Below are 9042 nucleotides of genomic sequence, written 5' to 3'. Positions count from 1 at the left end.
GGACTAGATCACTTCCTTGGTCACATGGGCAAAGGGCGGGGTCTGTTCCCAGGACCCTCCCTCCTCCTCCTCCCTTTTTAGGTCTTCCCTCTCCCACCTTCCTGGTCACCTTTCAGAGGCATGGAAGGGAAGTAAAGGGAAGAGGAGTGGGGGGTTCGGGAAGAGCTTGAGCATAAACTGTGCACCTATGGATGAGGACAATGGGGGGTGGGGAAAGGGCAGAGGGGGGGGTGGGAACCTGGTGGAGGGGAGCAATAGACGGGGGGGGGGGGGGAGTGAGGAACATTTGTAATAATTTGAACTACAATATAAAGATTTTTTTTTAATTAAAAAAATGAAAATAAATAGTAATTGAGAAAGATTAAAAAAATAAATAAATAAAAGCCAGATTCTGGGAATTGCTGAGGCCTTTTTCCCCCTCATTGATTCTCCATCCCACTCCCACCTCCATAGGTGCATTATCTTTTGAGTCTGGGACCTGGAGGTGGGGGGTGGTAGCAGAATTCCCTACAGCTCAAGCTGACTGCACAGTAGCTCCCCCTTGAGCCTTCCACAGGGATAACCTATGGAACATGGTAAAGATTGGATGCCTACAGGACACTGTAGAAATGCTGCTTGTCAGCTGCCCAGCTAATGTGGATGCCCACCAGGCTGAGATCCTGTGAACTGGGGGTGGAGTAGCCTCACCCCTCTCCTGTGCACAGGAGTGTCCCTGATCCTGGTCAAAGGCAGATTCTGAGAATCCTGGCTGGAGAGCTCAGTTGGTTAGAGCTTCCTCCCGAAATGCCAAAGCTGCCTGTTTGATCCCAGGTCAGGGCACCTGGAAGGATCAAAAAATAAATGCATAAATAAGTGGAAAAAAAATCAATGTTTCTCTTTCACTCTCTTCCCATCTAAAATCAATCAGTTACAAAACAACAACAACAAAAGAGCCAAAGACAAATGCAGATTCTGACTCAGCAGGAGGTGGATCTCACTGGCCTGTGGAGCCCCTAGTCTTTCCTCATTTTTGTGTGTGTCATTTATCACACATTTATTCAGCTTATGCTGCTCTCCCAAGCACAACTTTGGGGTTGGCAAAGGTGGGTTGAGGTGTTGAGTAGGATGTGAGGACATGGCATGAAGGTGTTGTAGCTGCGGACTGGATGGAGATGACAAGTGGTTTCCAATCTTCTTTTGAGGGGCTCCAAAGTGGATTCTATGTGGAAGGAGCAGAGTGCCCACAGGAAATACAGAGCTGGATGCAGGGGGCTGAGATCTCATGATTCCAAACAAACTCCTTTCCTTGGAGGGCTCCACAGGAGAACAGGAGTCTGGGAGGTAGGCAGCCCTGTCAGTAGGAGCTGGCGAAAGTGCTCCAGTGGTGGTCAGTGGCCCCTGGTGGTGAGGTGGTGAGATGCAGTCCCAGCAGATGGTAGTAGCTAAGACAGGAGGGCTTGGCAGGACTGGATCTTTGGGTGGTTGTGGGGTCTTGGCAGGTGGAGGTCCTTGGCAGACAATGGTCCATATTTGTGGCCAATACTGCAGACTCAGGTCAGGCCCGAGGCCCTGGAGTTAAGTCCTTAACCAGCTGAGGATTGGGACCCGGGCTGGTGTGGTTCCACAGGAGGTGGTCAGCAGACAAGGATCAAGGAGACAGATATCAGGTTATTTCTCATTCTCCTTTACAGGAGTGAAGGCTTCTGTTCGGAGACCCCTCACGGCACAAGGAAAGGACCACCCCCTTTCGCATCTGGGTCTTCATTACCAGCGGCCTCTGGAAGAAGAGCAGTTCCTGGTGAAACCTTGGGCTCCTGAGCACTTAGCACGGTCCCCTTGACACTGAGGTTTGGGTGCTCCTCTGATGGTGGAGGCCCTAGAGATCTGGTGTCTGACCCAAGGACACGGAAGGGCCCTTCTGCACTAGAAGAGTGAGGTTAAAGTTCCACACTCCACTCTTGGTGTGGAGCAGACCAAACACTCTTTGTCAGTAACCTTCCCAGCATTGGAGAATAGGGCTAGGGTTGTGGAATCGAAGCTGTACATTGGGAAGTACCTCCAAGCCTAAGTGGCTGCCATATGCCTGGAATGGGAGGCACAGGACTCTCACTTCTGCTCTTGACCTTCACCCTGGAGGAGCAGGTGATGGTATGGGTGCCTTGGTGCAGGGATTTGGCCTCCATAAAGTCCCAAGAACTTGGATGAAGCCGGACTGGGCTGGGCAGGGTTCTGGTGACTGTGGGCAATGGGTTGGTGCTTAGGACACACCAGGCTGGTGCCTTGCAGACAGGTGGACATCAGGGTTCATTAGTACCCCAAAGACTTGGTCTCAGGTATTTGGCTGTGGGAGATGGGTCAAGAACTGCCTCTAATCTTGTATTTGATATTCAAAAGGAAAAAGGATCATTTTTCTCCAGTCATGACAGTTATAGAGAGCCAGCTGCATCAGGATGGTGGGAAGACATAGTGACTGAAAGGCAATCCCTTTCTATGTGGTGAACATGAAGATAATTCACTGGAATGCTCTTTTCAGAACAAAGAAACAACCTCATTTTACCACTAACTGTGGTGCATATAGGTCTAGTACATCTTTAATGTCCTGTTAGCAGTTGTGCTCTTAAGAAAATGGTGAAAGCCACCTTCATGTTTAATCTGAAAATATTGATTTTATGTAGACCCTACTAGGATTTTAAGCTTTCAGAGTTTCACCTCGATCATCCTCTGTGAACATTAATGCAAGTTCTCTGCCCATTTCTGTTACTCTTCCTGTACACAAACAGTCACATGTTCCATAAGGGCCAGAAAGCTGCTGAACCATCATAGAAAGGAGAAAGTGTCCAAATGATGGCACTCAACAGGGAGGTCTGCTCAGGGTGGGTGAGGGAGGTTCTTTTAGGACCGGAGGGAGCAGGTGGTGTCAGGCTCTGCCATCAACTTCAAATCCGGACCCAGACGGTGGGATGATGTGGCCCTCCTTGACCCTCCCCCATTCTTACCCCTTAGAACACCACTGCTGGGCTGTGTCTGTGGGAGAACTCAGCCTCCCCTCCTCCTCTTTGCAGTGCAGTACAGGGACCAAGAGCCCCTTCATGTAGAGTGGGCCACGAAGGAGCCCAGGTGAGGGAGGGCAGGTGGACGTGAAGAGAGAGCCTTATTCCTGGAGGTGGGAGCTGTGAGATGAGGGCCAGCAGGAGGCACACACCCTGCTTAGTGGCTGCAGCTGAGTCAGTGGGCCAGAGCGTTTCCTCTGCAGAATCCAGCCCTTTCCCTGTGAACATTCCATTCCCTCCCCTTCAGTACTCCCAGCTGAGGCCTCAGTCCTTCCCCAGTCAGTCCTGTATCAACTCTTTGTCCCCCTCACACTCAGGAAGCTCTAACCAACTGCCAGTCCCCCTAGGGCTGCAGAATGGTCAGTGCTGCCCCTGATCCCACCAGTTTGGAGGCCCAGTCCTGCCTTCCTGGTCAGCTGTGGGACTAGGCTCTCAGGCTCTATGTCCTGATTACCATCACCTGCCAGGAGGTGGCAGCAGCTGAACACAGGAAAGATGCAGGACAATTGTTATCACCCTGTGAGTCTGCAAGGGGACATGTGAGACAGGAACCCAGGAAATGACAGAACTTTCTCCTCATTTCAGTGTCAGGAGTGTGTGCTTTGGTACTTTAACAGAGAATGCATGGATAATTTCTTGTTTTGGAGGACATGCTTTCGAGTTTGGAATTACATCTTTCCCTGGTTGTCACCATTAACCTCCATCCCTCCCATTGCAAATTCAGCACCCTGGTTCAGGATTAGTGTTGGAATGAGGCAGGAACAGCCAGTACCGGGTCCCTCTCTGTATTCACTGGGCTGCAGAGAGATGTGTTCTCTGTTGGGAATAGCGCTCCTTCCTGGCAGCAGCTCCCAGCTCCCTGGTCCCCATCCCACTCCCTGCCTGCACTGCCCCTTCCCAGTCCCATCTCAGCCCTCAGAGCAGATTCTGCTGTCTGCCCCAGGAATATCATGTGGGCCATTTACTAACATATTTTTTTGCTCCTGTTACTGCCTGGTGCTGTCCATGATCTTGAAGGTTCCCTGAGTTTTTTGTGTGTGTATGTGTGTGTGTGTGTGTATTTGTGTGATATACATCTGCACACATGTGAATCTCAAGGTAAAGGGATTTGAGAGACATTCAACATTTATTTTAAATGCAAGGATTCATGGTTAGGTCTACATCTAATTAACAAAGGCTCATGTTGTAGAAGGAATGAATGACTTAGCTTTTTTGCCTTTGACATTAGAATGACCCACCCACCCATTTGCCTGCCCTTTGCAGGTCTTCCCACTAGAGGGCAGCACAGCCCCACCCCAGCCCCATTTACCTCAAGCCTTCCTAATGCTGTGACCCATTAATACAGTTCCTTATGTGTGGTGACCGCCAATCATAACATTATTTTCATTGCTACTTCATAACTGTAATTTTGCTACTGCTATGAATCATAATGTAAATCTCTGTGTTTTCCGGTGGTCTTAGGCGACCCCTGACAGCGGTTCTCAACCTGTGGGTCACTACCCCTTTCTTAGGCATCATCTAAGACCATCGGAAGGTCAGATGTGTCCATCTTATTGTTACAGAATTTACCAGGTGATGGGAAAATACACACAAAGGAGTACTCAGAGATATAGGAAAACCCCATTTATTTCCAGATGTGCTAGTACCATGACTCAGGGGTGCCTGTTTCTAAATCCTGAGCAACCCAATATAGAGGAAGCTTTCTCTTTATACCCTTTGGTTTCTTTGTCCCCCAAATAAGGATCAGACTTCCAGACCTTTCACAGGCTTTGCAAAAAGTCCAGTGTGTTGGGTTGGGGGCCATGAGACCACATCTAAAGGCCTGGCCTGGTGCCACACTGATAACCTCTTCTGGGGGTTGTTTATGGTTCATGGTTTATGGCCTCTGTAAAATGTGATTATTTAGGTAAATGTCTTGCAAGCCCATATAATTTAGGAATGGGCACTGACTTGGTTATAGGCTAACAAGAATGTACATTAGGGTTATTGATTAAGTAGGAACAGAGTCAGATTGCTAGCTTCCTCCCAAAAATGCATTTTTATGTTCCGCATCATTCCTTCCCGTGCCTTGAACCTCAAACTGATTTCAGCCTGGGGGGTTCAATAGAAGACTCAAAGCTAGGGAGGAGTAACTTGTATAGACCTTTATTTCTTTTCTTAAAAATATATTAGAATTCTTCACTCTTAGAAATCTTAATTTTTCAATGATTACCAAAAGGTAAGCAGCCAGCATTTCTTAGATTAACATTTGTGAAAACATTTTAACTATACTCTTACTTTCAAGAAAATATACATTGAACAAAGTACAAGAGACCTTCTGTAATAAAAGCTAAGGGCAGGTGAATTAAAAGTTGTCTAGCAATCAATGTTTCAGTATTTCATATTATTTTAAAATATTGAGATGTTTATTATTTAATCCAGCAATGCTCCAAAGTCCTTAAGTTATCTCAGACTTTGGAAAATTAGGTCTAGGCATATGAGGCTGGAGAAAAGGCAGGGAGGAGGGAGCAAGCTCAGCAGTCTCTTCTCAGTCTCTAGCAGGTTGGATTTAAATTGCTACATTCTTCCTTGGAGATAACATGCTAAGGTTTCTTCTGTGGCTTCTGTCTCTGGCCCTCTGGGCCAGCCCTTCCCTAGGCCACTTCTAGTAAAATTGTGAACATTATCTTAGTTTTCTGTTTGTTTTGTTTTAAAAATATTTTTATTGATTTCAGAGAGGAAGGGTGAGGGAGAGGTAGATAGAAACATCAAAGATGAGAGAGAATCACTGATTGGCTGCCTCTTGCACAATCCCTTCTAGGGATCAAGCACAGGCATGCGCCTTTGACCCTGATCAAACCTGGGACCCTTCAGTTTACAGGCTGACACTCTATTTTCTGAGCCAAAACAGCTAGGGCTGTTATTTTGTTGTTTGTTTTGTTTTTTGCCTTTCTTATGTGCATAGATCTTCTGAGCCTCTTCTAACATCTCTTCTGCACTTCTATCCTTCTAGTTCTCTTACTTTGTAGTTTTCTTGAGATGTCAGGCCAACTATTTGGTGCAAAATGTAATATATAATATTTCTTGGCCTAACGGGTCCTCAGGGTCAGGCCCAGAGTACTTTCTCATTTGATTTTTTAGTCTTGATAAATTCAGAAGGCCCTTTTCTTTGCCTTAGTGAATAGTAAAGGTTTTATTTAGGTTCTGAGTCCTACTGAGATGTCTGTGCACAGGCCCCTCCCTCTCCCATCCCATTTTCACTTTTCACTGCCCTTTCCTGAGCTGGAAGCACAGCCAGGCCTGGGCTGGGGCCCCTGGACAGAACGTTCATAACCCACAGTCAGCTCGTAGATGTGGCCGATTGACTTGGGGTCAAGTTGGGGGCCCTGTGTAGGGGGGAGAGAGGGCATCAGAGGACAGGGGGCGAGGCTTTTCTCTACAGGCCTGACAGCTCTGCCTCCTGAGCAGCTGTCTTCACACCTGTAGCCCAGGACCCCAATTTCTGCCCACACTCCACACCCTCACCCTTGTTAGCCTGGGACCTCTGCCTGGTGTTCCCGGAGCCCATTCTGCTCCATGCTGGACTCCAGGGTTCCCCTTAGACTCCTTCCCTGTCCATCCCTGATTTGGGGTCCCGCTAGGCCAGGGCAGGGCTCCCCTTGTGCTGGCTGTTTTGGGGAAGGACTCTGTGTGCATTGGGAGGTTGATAGTGCCCCTGCCCTGAGGGAGAGTCACTGAGGCCCTGGGTGAGGGAACAGGGAGGGGATGCACTTACCAGAAAGGCAGAGGTTCCAGTGGGACCCTGGCCTGGGAGCAGGTACAGCAGGCATTAGCACCCAAGGGGAGGAAGCTTTGGCTGTTCTCCCAGGAGGGGCTGGTTCTTTAGCTCCCAAGAGCCAGAAGTGAAAGGTCATCTCCCAGGGCAAGACCCTCTTGCCATTTCAGGGTCCAGTGAGGGAGAGGGGGTTTCACATGACACAGCCTACAGGTCAGGTTGACTGGCTTGTAGGGGTCCCTGTGCAGAGTGGTGATGAAAATCCCCTTGAAGCCCAGAGAAGGGTCAGAGCCTGAGGGACAAGGGCAAGGGTGGTCACTGTGGGGCAGGCCCAGGGGATCCAGGCTGAACAGACACTCACCAGTGGTGGCCGGTGGAGGTGGGTGCTCTTGGAGGCCATGCAGGTCATTGGCCCTGAGAAAGGTCAGACTTACTTGTGAGGGGTACAGGGGAGGTTTGGTGTTATAACAGGGGCAGGGAGGGTCTCCTTTCCCAGCAAAGTATGGTGGCCTCTCTCCCCTGTTTAAGGGTGATAGGCCCAGTAGAGGGGAACTCAGGCAAGGCCTTAAGGATCCAGGGCTGACCTGGGCCCACAGGGGAAGGACCCACATGCACATGGGGGTCTGGGAGGAGTAACAGGGAAGGGATTGAGGAACCAGAACAGCAATCCACCATGAAGGTCTGACTTAGTGGAAAGGTCAAGGCCTCAGAGGGCAGCAGTGCCAGCCTCATGTAGCATCAGGATGAGTGTGGTGCCCTGCTGTGGCCAGACCCTCCTTTCAGGCCTACAGAGCTACACTGTGATAGTGGCCTGTCATGTCTCCATCCACATGACCTAGAGGTGAAAACCACACCACAGACCCTGCTGTAGTCCTGTCTTACACATCAGGGTCTTGGTTACCAGAATGGCCTCCTGGGGGCATTTGACCCAACCCTGTCTGTCCTGGCTCTTCCATCCTCAGCTGTGTGGACTTGGCCAGGATGACTTTCAGACCCTGAGGCAGCCCATTCCCTCACCTGGGAGGGTGGACTTAGATGAACAACAGGAGGTGCCTTTCTGAGCACTTATTACCTGCTGGCACCACTGCAGGTGTGGGGAGAACCAGGACAGTCCTGAGGGCACAGTTCCTTAATCATGCCTCATTTATAGGTGAGGAAGCTTGTTGATGAAACCACCTGGTCAGCAGCTGGTGAGGGAGGAGCTGGGTGGAGAGTTAAAGACATCTATGGGGAAGCTGGGAGGCCACAGGGAGCTGGCCCAGAACCCTCTGAGGATGGGGTCTTTGTCCTCCTCTACTGGACTCTATTGGGGGTTGTCCTGAGTCAGGGAACAGGATTAGGGTGAGTGTGAGGCAATGCCATAGTACCTCCTAGTCCTCCTGAGGTACAGGAAATAGCCCAGGGAATTCCCCAGAGCCACCACAAGGAGGACCCCGATCACGCTGCCAAAGATGGTCCCCACAGAGTAGCCATTGTAGGTTTGTTCTGTTGAAGGGAGAAGGGAAAGGAGGAGGGGTGAAGGCCCAAGTCCATTCAGGGGAAACCAGGAAGGGCCTTGCAGGGTGAAACCAGTTGAGGAAGGGTGGAACTGCCACCCAGTCTGTATTGTTTGGGAGTGTCAGTCCTCTTGACACTCCACTTCCAGCGGTTGCATCATTCTCTGTTTTGTGCATTTGAAACCTTCCATTGGCTCTACCTTTGCATGTACTCTCATACTCACCATTCCCATGTCCTGGTAATTTTTCTCTAAACTCCTCTTTCCCTCGCATATTCAGTCTCTTTAAGCTGTTCTTCTTTTCTATCACTATGGACAGCCTTAGCAGGCACTTTACCTGTCAACTCAGTGCTGATGAGTAATACAAATGTGCTGAGTGTTTTTGATGGTCCAGGCAGGGTGGGAAATACTTTACCTTCATGTTATCTGATCTTTCCACCCATAGGAGGGATAGGGGGTGTTACCCCCATGAGCACAAACAGAATCAGGGATGGGAGGTGCTTAATCAATGGCTGGCGGTCACAGAGCTGGTGAGTGATAAATGATATTTTCACTGAGTTCTGCTTGACTTTTTAACTACTGACAACAGCATTAAAAAAACAAACCAAACCAACAATAATTGGTAAATTGACTGAATCCTGACAGAGCATGACCCTGTCCAAGGGTTTTTTTCTCATTAACCTCACAAGAAATATCCTAACAATGGTGGTTAGGTCCAGCTGTTTTATTCCAGGTTAGAGATGAGGCAACTGAGGCTCAGGTAG

At 49.2% G+C, this 9042-nt stretch overlaps 1 long non-coding RNA gene across 1 annotated transcript in view; it reads left to right on the top strand.

The window, feature by feature from the left end:
• LOC311633083 overlaps positions 1-9042 on the top strand; it is a 114888-nt gene that overhangs the window by 4005 nt on the left and 101841 nt on the right. The window lies entirely within an intron of this gene.

This window comes from Pipistrellus hanaki (assembly GCF_964339955.1).
Source record: "Pipistrellus hanaki genome assembly, chromosome: 15".
Classification (NCBI taxonomy): domain Eukaryota; kingdom Metazoa; phylum Chordata; class Mammalia; order Chiroptera; family Vespertilionidae; genus Pipistrellus; species Pipistrellus hanaki.
The sequence above is the reverse complement of the archived record's forward strand: the minus strand, read 5'-3'. Positions and strand labels throughout refer to the sequence as shown.